The sequence below is a fragment of the Bos grunniens genome, chromosome 10 (genome assembly GCF_055505025.1).
Source record: "Bos grunniens cultivar Pamir isolate PY7600 chromosome 10, Bosgru_T2T1.0, whole genome shotgun sequence".
Classification (NCBI taxonomy): Eukaryota; Metazoa; Chordata; class Mammalia; order Artiodactyla; family Bovidae; genus Bos; species Bos grunniens.
The window spans coordinates 47,282,422-47,299,075 of record NC_141174.1 but is presented as its reverse complement, the minus strand read 5'-3'; the positions used below and the strand labels follow the sequence as shown (position 1 = coordinate 47,299,075).

Here is a 16,654-nt window from a genome sequence, read left to right as displayed (position 1 = left end):
AATGCTAGAGATATTAAAGGAGCTAATCCATTCCAGTGAACTGTGTCTTGGGCTACTGATGCTGAAGAAAGAAACCAGATTCTGATTGGGCTTCCTGGATTCAAATCTCTGTCTCTGACACATTACCCGTTAGGCCTGGGCAACACGTTTAACTTCCCTGTGCCTCACTTTGCTCATCTGTAAAATTACATTACTCACAGTACTTCTCTTACAGGGTTTCTGGGAGGATTAAACACATGACTTTTTATATTTTAGCTCTTATAAGAGCCCTTTTATAAATATAAATGCTAATCTTTGCTGTTATGATATCAGTTGGGCATCAAGCTTAAGCAATTGAGCACTTAATTAAAGCCTAATTAAGTTTTTAACTATAAGTTCTGCATTGGAGGTTACAGGATACTAGACAGTTCTTTCTACAATAAAATTAATTGTTGTTTTAACATGTAAATAGACGATGAAACAAAGAGAGATGACCAGCAAGGTAGGATAAAACCAACACTTCTATACCCATCAGTTCAGTTGCTCAGTCGTGTCCGACTCTTTGCGACCCCATGAATCGCAGCACGCCAGGCTTCCCTGTCCATCACCAACACCCAGGATTCACTCAAACTCATGTCCATCGAGTCGGTGATGCCATCCAGCCATCTCATCCTCTGTCGTCCCCTTCTCCTCCTGCCCCCAATCCCTCCCAGCATCAGAGTCTTTTCCAGCGAGTCAACTCTTCGCATGAGGTGGCCAAAGTACTGGAGTTTCAGCTTCAGCATGTCCTTCCAATGAACACCCAGGACTGATATCCTTTAGGATGGACTGGTTGGATCTCCTTGCAGTCCAAGGGACTCTCAAGAGTCTTCTCCAACACCACAGTTCAAAAAAATCAATTCTTCAGTGCTCAGCTTTCTTTACAGTCCAACTCTCGCATCCATACATAACCACTGGAAAAAACCAAGCCTTGACTAGACGGACCTTTGTTGGCAAAGTAATATCTCTGCTTTTCAATATGGTATCTAGGTTGGTCATAACTTTCCTTCCAAGGAGTAAGCATCTTTTAATTTCATGGCTGCAATCACCGTCTACAGTGATTTTGGAGCCCAAAAAAATAAAGTCTGACACTTTCTACTGTTTCCCCATCTATTTCCCATGAAGTGATGGGACCAGATGCCAAGATCTTTGTTTTCTGAATGTTGAGCTTTAAGCCTACTTTTTCACTCTCCTCTTTCACTTTCATCAAGAGGTTCTTTAGTTCCTCTTCACTTTCTGCCATAAGGGTAGTGTCATCTGCATATCTAAGGTTATTGATATTTCTCCCAGCAATCTTGATTCCAGCTTGTGCTTCTTCCAGCCCAGCGTTTATCATGATGTACTCTGCAGAGAAGTTAAATAAGCAGGGTGATAATATACAGCCTTGATGTACTCCTTTTCCTATTTGGAACCAGTCTGTTGTTCCATGTCCAGTTCTAACTGTTGCTTCCTGACCTGCATACAGGTTTCTCAAGAGGCAGGTCAGGTGGTCTGGTATTCCCATGTCTTTCAGAATTTTCCAGTTTGTTGTGATCCCCACAGTCAAAGGCTTTGGCATAGTCAATAAAGCAATAGATGTTTTTCTGGAACTCTCTTGCTTTTTCCACGATCCAGCAGATGTTGGCAATTTGATCTCTGGTTCCTCTGCCTTTTCTAAAAGCAGCTTGAACATCTGGAAGTTCACAGTTCACATATTGCTGAAGCCTGGCTTGGAGAATTTTGAGCATTACTTTACTAGCATGTGAGATGAGTGCAATTGTTCAATACTTTGAGCATTCCTTGGCATTGCCTTTCTTTGGGATTGGAATGAAAACTGACCTCTTCCAGTCCTGTGGCCACTGCTGAGTCTTCCAAATTTGCTGTCATATTGAGTACAGCACTTTCACAGCATCATCTTTCAGGATTTGGAATAGCTCAACTGGAATTCCATCACCTCCACTAGCTATGTTCATAGTGATGCTTTCTAAGGCTCACTTGACTTCACATTCCAGGATGTCTGGCTCTAGGTGAGTGATCACACCATCGTGATTATCTGGGTCATGAAGCTCTTTTTTGTAAAGTTCTCCTGTGTATTCTTGCCACCTCTTCTTAATATCTTCTGCTTCTGTTAGGTCCATACCATATCTGTCCTTCATCTTTGCATGAAATGTTCCCTTGGTATCTCTAATTTTCTTGAAGAGATCTCCAGTCTTTCCCATTCTGTTGTTTTCCTCTATTTCTTTGCATTGACTGCTGAGGAAGGCTTTCTTATCTCTCCTTGCTGTTCTTTGGAACTCTGTATTCAGATGCTTATATCTTTCCTTTTCTCCTTTGATTTTTGCTTCTCTTCTTTTCACAGCTATTTGTAAGGCCTCCTCAGACAGCCATTTTGCTTTTTTGCATTTCTTTTCCATGGGGATGGTCTTGATCCCTGTCTCCTGTACAATGTCATGAACCTCCATCCATAGTTCATCAGGCACTCTGTCTATCAGATCTAGTCCCTTAAATCTATTTCTCACTTCCACTGTATAATCATAAGGGATTTGATTTAGGTCATACCTGAATGGTCTAGTGGTTTTCCCCACTTTCTTCAATTTAAGTCTGAATTTGGCACTAAGGAGTTCCTGATCTGAGCCACAGTCAGCTCCCAGTCTTGTAGTGCATTTTGGCCTCTTTTGTTGACCATGATGGCTACTCCATTTCTTCTAAGGGATTCCTGCCCACAGTAGTAGATATAATGGTCATCTGAGTTAAATTCACCCATTCCAGTCCATTTTAGTTAGCTGATTCCTAGAATTCCTAGAATATACCCCTATAAATCAACAAAATCTCACTCCACCTTGGCACAGCAGAGATAATGAACCAGGCTTTAACATAAAGTAATGATCCTGTCTCTAGACCTCAGCATCATCCAAAAGAAAGATAATGCAGTAGTGATACTAAATAAAGTGAAAGTGAAAAAGAAAGTGAAAGTGTAGTCACTAAGTTGTGTCCGACTCTTTGCGACCCCATGGACACCAGGCTCCTCTGTCCATGGGATTTTCTAGGCAAGAGTATTGGAGTGGGTTGCCATTTCGTTCTCCAGGGAACTTCCCGACCCAGGGATGGAACTCAGGTCTCCCACATTGTAGACAGATGCTTTACCGTCTGAGCCACCAGGGAAGTCAAAATAAAGTGAAATGTGTTTTATTAGACTTAATATATTCAAATTTTTATTTTTACATGTAATTGATAAAAAATTAAGATATTTTGCGTTTTAAATTATTTACAATCCAGTATGTATTTTATACTTACTGCACATTTCAATTTGGTCTAGCTATATTTCAAGTGCTTGATATTTGTTTGTGGTAAGCGGCCACCATATAGGACAGCAGAGTCTAGCCACCCACCCCACTTTGCTCTAGTTTCATGCTTTACAACTGATCTTTGGACTATTAACTCAGTGTTTTATATTACACAGTGTGAGAAAGTAGATGCCCTCAGTAATTTAACAAAAAGTTGTGAGAAAGTTAGATGCCCTCAGTAATTTAATAAAAAGTATGTTTTAGAAAAGATCAGTTTCAAATGAATTTGGATACAGTGATCCAGTTACTATAGGAACTGAGCTTCCCTAAGTTCACCTTAACTGGCAAACTCTTTTGAAAGTGAATGGGGCATACTGTTGATAACAATGTAAAAATTATAACAGTTAACAATGTCCCTCACAACTGATACATATGACAACCTTGTAAAACATGATGTACATCATGCTGTTGCATAAGTTTTTTTTGTTTTTTTGTTTTTTTGTTTTTTATGAAGATAACCTTTAAGGACAAAGGTTTGTATCACTGACTTCTTGGCAAAATTCTAGATCCAGCTTGGGGTGATGGATTATACTCAAGGAAAATTTTGGAGGACAGAATCAGAAACCAGATGATCTCAAGGCATCCTTTCATCCTAACATCATAAGCTCAGTACAGTGGTTATTTTCTCCCTCCACTGAATTCTGATAAAATTTTCTCTTAAAATCCTGGAAATTACATGGATTTCAGTACACTTGGTTTCAAATTTTAGTTCTGCTACTTAGTAACTTTGGGTAGATAATCTCTCTAAGAAGATCCTTTCAGATGTGAATGATAACATTTATCTCACAGGACATGTTAGTGACAGGGGATTATACATCCTTCCAGCACTGTAAAATGAGATACAATTGACTTCTGCAGATGCCTAGCTGTCTTCACCATTATAAAGACCTATGTATTTAAATTTTCACGTACCTACTACCCTGCTGCTAAGTCACTTCAGTCGTGTCCGACTCTGTGTCCGCCATCCCTGGGATTCTCCAGGCAAGAACACTGGAGTGGGTTGCCATTTCCTTTTCCAATGCATGAAAGTGAAAAGTGAAAGTGAAGTCGCTCAGTTGTGTCTGACTCTTAACGACCCCATGGACTGCAGCCCACCAGGCTCCTCCGTCCATGGGATTTTCCAGGCAAAGAGAGATACTAGTAACTGCATTATATCGTCCCAGGTTGGTCAATGAGTGCGGAAAATAGTCTCCATTAGTCTAGTCATGCCCTGGGGTTCCACCAAGTAAGAGAGGGTGTGGTTTTGCCAGTTCAGTATATCAGTTGATGAAAAGGGCTGACAGTAATAGGTTACAGGAGCTTGGTGATAATTACCGTCCTCCCCTATCATTGGGGGTTGCTGAGCTTCTCTGAGGGGCATCTGCAAGGGTATTCTTTCCTCTGGCTCTTTGGCAGAGAGGAGCCTTTGTTTAATTCCAGTGATTCCTCCCCCTTGTCCGGGAGTACTTACCGGGAGTGGATCCCTGAGTGATATACTAAGTTCAAGATATTGATTGTAACTTTAGGGGCTGATACCCTTCCAAACGTATGTTAATTGTTCTCTTCCTTTTACATCCAGATTTACATGGAATTTAAATCAAGGTTTGTTCTTCCCCCTTTCAATGCCATAGGCCTCCAACATATTTAATTAGCCCCAAGTCCTTTAAATTTTACCACCTAAATAACTACAGAGCATATGTTCTTCTCTTCAGTACCACTGCTCTGTTTCTTTAGAGCTGGTATTTTTTTAATCCCGATTTTTACAGTTTTCTAACTGGCCTCCCTCCTTCATTCTCACAAATCAACAATACATTTTCTGCAGTATGCTAGATTGATTTCCCTAAAAGCTAGATTTACCTTGTCAAAGCTACTGACTGAATCCCACAGGAGTTTCAAAAACATCCTATAAAATACCATGCACTTCAATATACTCTGTGGTCCCTCATAATGTGGACTTTGCCTATATCTCTTCTTGCCTTTGTACAAGTTCCACCTTACCTTGATTTTCTCCACCCTTAAACTCTTGTGGTTTCCCAGACTCCTTGTATTTGTTTAAACCTCATTTCCTTTCAGTGTTTCTGGCAGTGAAAACATATACCTCTGTCTAAAGTGCAAAGAAATAGAGGAAAACAACAGAATGGGGAAGACTAGAGATCTCTTCAAGAAAATTAGAGATACCAAGGGAACATTTCATGCAAAGATGGGCTCAATAAAGGACAGAAATGGTATGGATCTAACAGAAGCAGAAGATATTAAGAAGAGGGCAAGAATACACAGGAGAACTGTACCAAAAAGAGCTTCACGACCTAGATAATCATGATGGTGTGATCACTCACCTAGAGCCAGACATCCTGGAATGTGAAGTCAAAGGGCCTTAGAAAGCCATCACTATGAACAAAGCTAGTGGAGGTGATGGAATTCCAGTTGAGCTATTTCAAATCCTGAAAGATGATGCTGTGAAAGTGCTGTACTCAATATGCCAGCAGATTTGGAAAACTCAGCAGTGGCCACAGGACTGGAAGAGGTCAGTTTTCATTCCAATCCCAAAGAAAGGCAATACCAAGGAATGCTCAAACTACCACACAATTGCACTCATCTCACACGCTAGCAAAGTAATGCTCAAAATTCTCCAAGCCAGGCTTCAGCAATACGTGAATGGTGAACTTCCAGATGTTCAAGCTGTTTTTAGAAAAGGCAGAGGAGCCAGAGATCAAATTGCCAACATCCGATGGATCATGGAAAAAGCAAAAGAGTTCCAGAAAAACATCTCTGCTACTCTGCTAAGCCACTTCAGTCGAGTCCGACACTGTGCGACCCCATAAACGGCAGCCCACCAGGCTCCCCGTCCCTGGGATTCTCCAGGCAAGAACACTATTTCTGCTTTATTGACTATGCCAAAGCCTTTGACTGTGGGGATCACAATAAGCTGTGGAAAATTCTGAAAGACATAGGAATACCAGACCACCTGACCTGCCTCTTGAGAAACCTATATGCAGGTCAGGAAGCAACAGTTACAACAGGACAAGGAACAACAGACTGGTTCCAAATAGGAAAAGAAGTACGTCAAGGCTGTATATTGTCACCCTGCTTATTTAACTTATATGCAGAGTACATCATGATAAACGCTGGGCTGGAAGAAGCACAAGCTGGAATCAAGATTGCTGGGAGAAATATTAATAACCTCAGATATGCAGATGACACCACCCTTATGCCAGAAAGTGAAGAACTAAAGAACCTCTTGATGAAAGTGAAAGAGGAGAGTGAAAAAGTAGGCTTAAAACTCAACATTCAGAAAATGAAGATCATGGCATCTGGTCCCATCACTTCATGGGAAATAGATGGGGAAACAATGGAAACAGTGGCAGACTTTATTTTTGGGAGCTCCAAAATCACTGCAGATGGTGACTGCAGCCATGAAATTAAAATACGCTTACTCCTTGGAAGGAAAGTTATGACCAAACTAGATAGCATATTCAAAAGCAGAGACATTACTTTCCCAACAAAGGTCCATCTAGTCAAGGCTGTGGTTTTTCCTGTGGTCATGTATGGATGTGAGAGTTGGACTATAAAGAAAGCTGAGCGCCGAAGAATTGATGCTTTTGAACTGTGGTGTTGGAGAAGACTCTTGAGAGTCCCTTGGACTGCAAGGAGATCCAACCAGTCCATTCTAAAGGAGATCAGTCCTGGGTGTTCTTTGGAAGGACTGATGCTAAAGCTGAAACTCCAATACTTTGGCCACCCCATGCGGAGAGTTGACTCATTGGAAAAGACCCTGATGCTGAGGGGGATTGAGGGCAAGAGGAGAAGGGGATGACAGAGGATGAGATGGCTGGATGGCATCACCAACTCGATGGACATGAGTTTGAGTGAACTCCGGGTGTTGGTGATGGACAGGGAGGCCTGGCATGCTGCAATTCATGGGTTCGCAGAGTCAGACATGACTGAGCGACTGAACTGAACTGACTCTTAAGTGGAAATCCCTATTTGTTTCTCTAGACTTAGCTCAGGAGGTCACAGCTTTGTTACCATTTTCCTGATGTATTCTTCTTCTCCCCTTTTTCTTTAGTCCACTTCCACTAAAATTCTTATTGACTGTTTTAATTACTTTTTTGTATATCTCCCTTAAATAGTACTCTTGCCTGGAAAATCCCATGGATGGAGGAGCCTAGTAGGCTACAGTCCACGGGGTCGCAAAGAGTCAGACACGACTGAGCGACTTCACTTTCACTTTTACTCAAATAGTTAATATTAACTCCTTAAGAGCAAAGTCAAAAAATAATTATGGAATTAATGTATGATCAAGGCTTCATTTTACCTTAAGAATCTTAGACTAAAACAATAATATGCTATTTATATATTTTCAGTTGTTTTAAGTGCAAGTTTGTTTTAATCTTAGCATTTTAGTTTTATCTCTTGATGTTAAACTATGTCATAGTCAACAACACAATGATTATATCACATCTGAACCAAACCTGTTGAATTTGGCATGAATTAAAATGACAAAGGTATGATTAAAAATTGACAGTAAAAGATTAAATATAAAAGATTATGCCATGAATAATTTCTCCACAAATAAGTGAGAGTTGATTATGTAAATGAGGCAGCTTACTAGTTATAGAAATACTATTTAAGGAGAAACTGTAATTTGCATAAAAGCAAATTGGGTTTTTTTACATTTTTTTCTACTCTATCATTTATTTTTTTAAATATGACAACCTAAATATCTAAAATAAAGTCAAAGAAATAGAGACAGTATTTTACCATTCTCTATGTAACAACTTTACCTCAAATTATCTCTAGAAAACAGGGTGAAGTTCTGGTAAGTGTTGCTGTATTGCTCTTACTAGTAATTTTAATAACATTTTGAATAAGTATGAAAGAGAATATTAAAAAGTATCAAGATCCATGTAACATGACATTAAGAACATGAAATCATAGGAACCAATAAGAAGTAATAACATCTAAATATATGCACACACATACACACATTGACTCAGCCACTGTGTCTAAACTGACCCTCAAAGATACTCCACTCAGTGTCACTGAAGCCATGTTTCTTTTCTGACACACATTTGACTCTATGGTGAAATACTGCTTCTCAAAAAGCAGTAAGAATGGAGGTTTACCCACCTTATTTTACTGCAGGACTTTGGAAGAAGCATTTGACAGGTAATGGCACCCACACCCCCCATTTTACTGGAAAAGCCCATGGACAGAGGAGCCTGGAAGGCTGCAGTCCATGGTGTCGCTAAGAGTCGGGCATGACTGAGCGACTTCACTTTCACTTTTCACTTTCATGCATTGGAGAAGGAAATGGCAACCCACTCCAGTGTTCTTGCCTGGAGAATCCCAGGGACGGGGGAGCCTGGTGGGCTGCCGTCTATGGGGTCGCACAGAGTCGGACACGACTGAAGTGACTTAGCAGCAGTAGCAGCAGCAATTAAAAACTCTTAGAATAGAAAAGAACTTAATAACGGGCAATTATGAGAAACCTACTGTTCACACGTTTAATGGTGAAAGCCAGAATGCCTCCCTCAAGACTGAGAACAAGATGAGGATGTTGATTCTGTCACTACTACCTAGCACTGCACTGAGCACCCTGGTCACTGCATTATGGCAGGAAGAACAAGCAAAATCCATCTGTAGAAAGGAAGTAATAAAACTGTATATGCAGAAAACAGGCTTGCATACACAGATAATCCTAAGCAAGCTGCAAAAATGAAACCTAATTAGTGATTTTGGCAAGGTTGCAGAATATAAGATTAGTATTACAAAAATAAATTCTACCTCTAATTCTGAGAAACAAAAAATGGAAAATAAAAATTTTAAAGTATAATTTATAGCAGCACTCAAAACCATGAAATATTTAAGAGATGAATTTAGCAAATACTTGCAAAAACTGTACACAAAGTGTCAAGATAAATTGAAGAAAACCTAAATAAATGGAGAGACATTTTATGTTCTTTGATCATAACATTCATTATTTTAAGATGACAACCAACCAGCAATTGGACAAGAGATTTAATGTGTTATCAGTTATAATCCTGGCAATTTTTTTTATTGAAGAACTTGTAAAAATTTAAATTGGAAGGAATTATACTAAATGAAAAAATATTGAAAAAGTAAAACAAAATTGGAGAAATACACTACTGGTTTTCAAGGCTTACTAGATGGCTGAAGCAATTATGATGGTATGATATTAGCATTAAAAAAAATACAAGTATCAATAGATCAGTGGGCAGAAAAGAGAGTCCAGAAATTGATTCACCCATATAAGATCAACTCATTCTCAGCAAAATCCCCAAGAAAATTCCTTGGGTATAGTATTTTCAATAAATGATCTTAGAACAACTATATGTTCATATATAGTAAATTGTATCTCTTACCTTTATAATATACATAAAAATTAACTATAAATGGATCACAGGCATCAACATAAAAGCTAAAGCTATAAAATTTCTAAAGGACACTGCAGAAGAAAATCTTGATAATTTCAAAGTGGTAAAATATTTCTTAGGACATAAAATGCCCTACACAGAAAATTTAAAAATATATAAAATGACTTGGAAAAAATTAAAACTTGTATAAGGATAGTTATAGAGGATTTAATAAAAATGGCAAAAAAGATCCCCACACCTCCAAATATCCTTGGTATGTTTCAGTTGAAAACCAATAATCTGTGGTATATTCATACAGTAGAACAATACATATCCAAAGAAACAAATGTCTATTAATATAATCAACCACTTATGAGCTAAAGAATCTGAGGTCAATAAGTACTTACTGTATTACTACACTTATATAATTCAAGAACAGGTACAGTTAATCTGTAGTGACAAAGTTGCTCAGTGACTGCTCATAGCCTAGGATTAGAGATTGAGTATAAAGGGACAAGAGAGAATGTTTTGCAATAGAAATATTTTGAATTTTTGTTTGCTGTTTAAATGAGTAGGTGTCCATTTGACAAAACTCACTGAATTATACACTTAAAATGGATTTGTTTTACTGTATATCATGCATATTCCCATCCTTGTGGGCTTCCCTTATCCGCACTTTGAACTTTGTCCCTTTGTAAGCAAACCTCCTCAGTTCTGTTTTGCAATGCTATCTTCCTGTTCGGACTCTAAACTGAAACAGAGGCTTATACCTCCAGACATCAGAGTATCGAGCATCATCTATAAGTCTAGGCCAATTTACTCATTAAGTATTTGTGAAAGAATGGGGATTCCTGAAAGAGGTATCTTTGTTGTTGGAAAAAAAAAAATCTAGTATAAAGGGTCGTCTGAGGAGTATTCATTGCAGAGCTCTCTCCAGCAGGATACAGCTCCTTTTGAGCACCATTGCTTATCTAAGATCCAACGAGCTTCAAGTACAGATTACACATTATCACAGACAAAATCCTGTAACTTGTTCAAGTGAAATGACTGTCTCTCTCAGAAAAATTAGCCATTTTAGGGAAAAGGGCAATGAAACCCTGTTTCCCATGTTTTCAGTCTTATAAAGGTCTCACAGCACCATATATAATTATAATAGCCTTTGTTTGAAAGGCACTTTGTTTGTATAGATCATTTCCTTTTCTATATTTATATTCCCTCCATAGCATTTATATTTTAGGAGATCTTGTCTTTTGTCAAATGTGGAACTTGAAACAGACAGTCACTTGTGCAACTCTGAGTTAAATGATTGCTTCTCTCATTTTTCTCTCCTCTAAGCACCCAGGAGTTTTATGTCTGAGAATTCTATCATTAGCCAAAATCTCTATTTCATTAACATGTGTACTTCTCAAATACAAATGCCTCTCAAGTGGAAGCCTATTTAGTCACTGTCAGACATGAATATCACGATAGAGACAAGCTTTTCTTCCTTCCTTCTAAACAGACAGGTGACAGTAAGGTCTTATCTGAAAAAAACAGGAGCTCATTTTGATAGCATTCAATTTTTTAGGAAGTATTTATGGCACTCCTACTGCACAATACACTCTGTGATAGATGTAGGAATATAGTCTTTGACAAAAAAAGATATCCTGCTTGCTGATATGACACTTACAACATTGCGGGAAAGCAGATAGATATCAAACACATCATCACAAAGAGGATACAGATTCACAGAAACCGTGAAGTGCTCCCTGAAGGAAAAGTCCTGGCCATTGTGTGAGAGAACAGGGGTACCTAATATAAACTCTAGGGCCAGGGAAAGCATCTTGGAAGAAGGGCCTCATACAGAGATCTAAGGTACAGACAGGAGTTGGTGAGGAGAGGTGAAAAGTGCACTAAGAGCAGCCCTGGCAATGCAAATATCAAGTTTAAAGCCCTCATGCTGGAAAGTGGAACTGTCATATTTGAGGAAACAAAACAGGCCATAACAGTGAGTGAAGGGGTGAAGGAAGGAAAGAAGGGCATGAGATGAGTCTAGGGAGGCAGACTAGGACACTTTCAGGTCATGTTAAGTGTATTGAGTTTTCTAAGTGCAATGAATGTCATTATTTACAGAGAATGCTTCTGGAAACACCAGAAGTCAATTGAATAATTATTGGAATTGATAAGAGAGCTTAGTAAGATGGCTAGTAATGCTAAAATACTGACGAAAAAAAGAAAAAAAAACACAATAGTTTTTCTACCTAGAGAAAAATCCCATTCTTAGGGTGGATTCTAAAATGTTATTCATAATTCCATTAGCATGTAAAATCAAAATGACCAAGAGAAATTTAAGCTTATTAATCAGATGCATTTCAATAAAATAAGCTTGTGAATTAGTCCACCAAATACAGTTCACCCTTGAACAAGAGGGGAGTTAATCTGCATATAATTTATAGGTGGCCCTGCACATCCAGGGGTCTTTCATATCTGCAGATTCAACCAGCTGCCATCCCTAGAGCACTGCAGTATTTACTACTGAAAAACACCTGTGTGTAAGTGGTCCCAAACAGCACAAACTTCTGATGTTCAAGGACCAACTGTTTATCTTACCCAAACATTCTCTCAGATTAGGCTATTTTAAAAGGACAATTTTTATCTATATGGAAAAAAAAATGTAAGTAATGCCTACAGTTTTTGATGGTATCTGTCAGATTCTACTTCTTTGATAGGAACAACATCAAAACAAATGGCAAGGAAATTCTCCAAGTAACCTATCAAGATGGGCCTTCAATTTATCATCAGGATCTATCATGCTTACCTTTCTTCTGAATTAACATTAGATTCACAGGTGACCTGAAGGCTAATGAGGCTAATGATGTTGCCCATTTTTCCATGTGTATAGACTATCCCTATATGTTCTTTTGTTAAGTATTTGTTGAAATATTTTTCTCATTTTTTATTGGGTTAACTTACTAATATCAAGTTGTAGGATTCCTTTGTATCACCTGGATGCAGTCCTTTGTCAAACGTGTGTTTCCTCCTAAAACACCGCTTGTCTATTTTCTTTTTCTTTTCTTTAAAAAAATTTTTATTTGTGTGGATCTCTAAACAGGAAACTGGAGCAAGCATTTCTGGTATAAAATTCAAACTCTTGGTCTCAATATCAACTAAGTTCCACCACCTTTTGTTTTTAAAATATAATTGTATAGTAGCAGGGGAAAATCAATTTTTTAACCATCATTCACAATCTAATCTTTCCAACTATCATTTTAACTTTTTATATATTTTTTTACCATATTTGTACCAATGTATGCCACACACAGAGATATTTTAAAAGTAAATGAAATAATACATACACTGTTATATACCTATATAATGTATATGCACATATAATATGTATATTATGAAGATGCATGCATACATGCTAAGTCACTTCAGTCATGTCCGACTCTTTACGACCCCATGGACCATACCCAACCAGGCTACTCTGTCCATAGGACTCTCCATGCAAGAATACTGGAGTGGTTTGCCATTTCCCCCTCCAGGGCATCTTCCTATTTTCTTAATGGTATCATTTCATGAGCAGAATTTTGTTGAAGGCTAATTGGGCTTCCCTTGTAGCTCAGCTGGTTAAGAATCTGCCTGCAATGCAGGAGACCTGGGTTCAATTCCTGGGTTGGGAAGATCCCCTGAAGAAGGGAAAGGCCACCCACTCCAATATTCTGGTCTAGAGAATTCCATGGACTATATAGTCCATGGCATTGTAGAGTCAGACACAACTGAACGACTTTCACTTCATTTCACTTTAATGTCTTAATTTCTTAAATAGTTATCCTTTCTGTGACCTAAAGAAATAAATATATTCTTCCATGACTCCATCTAAAAGTGCTTTTTTTAAAATTTTTAATGTTTCAGTATATGACATTTTTAAAACTTTTGTAAGGCATGAGTTAGAAGTAGAAGTTCCATGACCCCCTATATGGATAATCAATTATTTCAGCACCATTTGTTGAAAAGACTTTTTTCCCCTATTGGACTACTTTGTCACCTTTGTTGAAAATCAGACAAGCACAATTATGTGGGTGTATTTCTGGACCCTATGCATTCCATCGATATATTTTTCATTTTTATGCCAATTCCCATTGCTTGATTATTACAGCTTTCTACTATATCTTGAATTCAAGTACCATATACGCTTAAACTTGTTCTTTGTTAAGACTGATTTGAATTTCAACTACTTCACATTTATCTGTACATTTTAGAATCATTTGTCAATTTCTTTTTTAAAAGTTAGATTCCTGGGATTATAACAGAAGTTGAAGCAGAATCAGATTGGAGAACACTGACATTTTTCACAGTTTTGTAGTTTCAAATTCATGAACATGACATATCAATTTATTTACCCTCTCTCAATCATGTTAGAAATTTTTTGGCCACAAGTCGTGCATATCATTTAAATTTTATTTTCCTATGTATATGTTTTGACACAATTTGATGACATTTTAAAACTTTAATTTTTAATAGTTTGCTTATAGCATATAAAGATGACTATGGATATATTAACCTTTAATCTCTACTACTTTTATAATTGTTCCAGTAATTTAGTAGACACCTTAGGCTTTTCTACATAATCATTCCCTCAACAGATAATTTTAGTTTTTCATTTCCAATCTTTAAGCTACTTTTTTTCTTGCATAATTGCCTACACTTAATTTAAGAAGCTGTGGAATTAGCCCTAAAACTGATAGACAATGGAAAGTCTGGAAACAACCAAAGTGATTTGGTTACAAATACGTATTATTTTGCATAAATATCCAAATTTCAAATATCTGCAAAAAGTAATGTGTTCTTTGATAAATGTTATTTATAGACAAATAGTTGGAGAAGAAGTTCTTTCATCTCATACCATACATTCAAATAAATTGATATAGACTAAAGACACAAATGGTTGTTTAAGAAGATTGGAAGAAAATCATTTTATAATTTTGATATAGGGAATAGTTTTATAATTTTATCCAAAGACAAAAATCAGGAGAATGTTGATAAACAAGACCAAAATTTATTCAAAATGACATCATAAACAGTATTTAAAATATTATAAGCTGGAAAATACTATGATATATAGTCAAAAATACTCTCAATATATAGATAATCCCCATTAACTTTAAGAGATAAGACAGTTACTCTGAAAGATAAAGGGAAAGTAAATAACAGGATAATCACACAATAAAAAGTGCAAATGGCAAGAAACAAGAAAATGTTTAACTTCACTGGTAATACATTTTTTTGAGGTATACTTGTGACCTTTCAGATTGACAAGAGAGAAAATTATAATATAAATAATATATAACAGTTCATGAAGAAAATAATAAAATCCTCCTTGAGGGCAATTTAGTAATCCAGTAATTATAGTTCCAGTAACTTATCTTTGTGAAATAATTTTTAAGGTACATTATTTATAACAATGAGAAAGAAATAACTTAATATTTAATGATAAAATTTAAATTATGTGTCATTATATTTGAATGATATGCAATATTACATTAAAGATGATAACCTTTTATTTGATGAGAAAATGTCTGCAATTTCTAAGTTCTGAAATAAGATAGGGCTAGGATTAGGGTACAGTTCTGTCATTTACTCACTGTGTGCCTTGGATTTAATATCTACCCTTCCATTTCCTTACCTGTAAAATGACAATAATGGGAATTACCTAATACAGTTGTGAGAATTAAATGACATAATGGGATTAAAAATAGCAGTACCTGGAACACAGTTAACACTTATTACACCTTTTTATGCACACCCTCCCAGAAATATTGAAAATATATGCATATAATTATGTATTGCTGGTAACACATTTAAGTGAAAATACTTGATTTATAAATATTACACAAAATTATTTCAGCTTATTTTATATATAGGAGGGGGAGAGGAGGGAGAGAAAAATAATTTTCTAGAAGAATAGGTAACAAATTGTAAACAGTGGCTAATCCTGAAAAGTGGGAAAGGAGATACTGATAAAGAAGGTATGTGAATTTGGACTTTTTATTCCACTTTTGAAGCTGAAAATTATGAAATGGGTATGGATTATTTAAAAATATAGAGACAAAAAACACACACAAAATATTCATTCTATCTCTGAATAAGCAAAATTTCTGTTTTCCATTTTTAAATAAATTATTTTAACAATAGTACATGATGTACAAAAAACCCAAAGGTAGATATATTGGCATCTCACCACTTAAAACACCAATTTGTAAAATATTATGATGAAAGCATTCTAAACTAGAGCTACCTGAATTTTTTTCTGTCTGAAAATCACAGTTATCATTGTTTCTAGTACTTCAGTGCCAAGTGGATTGGTTGCTAAGAAAAATCAAATCCAAGTAGTGTACAACAATCCAGACCACTTGAAACTGTACTTCAAATTTGACAACACACATACATAATTGTTAGTGAAAGTGGCCCCTCTGTGGGTGACAGTTCTGGAAACTGCTGGACTGACAGAACAAAGGTGGCTTCCACTTGTAATACCTGTTTTCATCTAGATCTCAGATGTTGACTCAGTGTCCACCTGATATTTTAAGGCAGCAAAACTTTATGAATAATAACTTTCCAAATAAACTGGTCTTATAATTTACATTTAAGAATATAATTCTCCAGCTAGGAAAATAAATTCCTTTCCTTTGCTAGTAAATGAACAAGAAAATAATTGATTTTTCAGGTTGCAAGTAACTTCACTCTCCAAGTTAACTACTCAACACATGATTACAAAAGACACTGCAACCTGTTAGATAAAAAAGGATACAGTAGATTAAGACAATACCTAGTACAGCACTGAGCACCTAGCCTATACTAGATGAATAGCTTCTGTTAGACTGATACCAGAAGCAACCTCAATCCCCAAGCAGTCATAGTGGTACATTTGCACAAGAGGTTCTGTTACAAAATTTGGAGAAGTTCTAGATAAGGTAG

At 36.8% G+C, this 16,654-nt stretch overlaps 1 protein-coding gene across 9 annotated transcripts in view; it reads right to left on the bottom strand.

The window, feature by feature from the left end:
- The window catches only part of UNC13C (unc-13 homolog C), an 839,460-nt gene that overhangs the window by 468,855 nt on the left and 353,951 nt on the right, over nucleotides 1-16,654 (bottom strand). For 2 of the 9 annotated variants that reach the window (XM_086321019.1, XM_086321023.1), the window contains exon 3: nucleotides 15,322-15,362. The exons of the other annotated variants lie outside the window; for them this stretch is intronic. The gene's annotated coding sequence lies outside the window, so the exon portion shown is untranslated. The remainder of the gene's footprint in view (nucleotides 1-15,321; nucleotides 15,363-16,654) is intronic. 9 annotated transcript variants of the gene reach the window in all.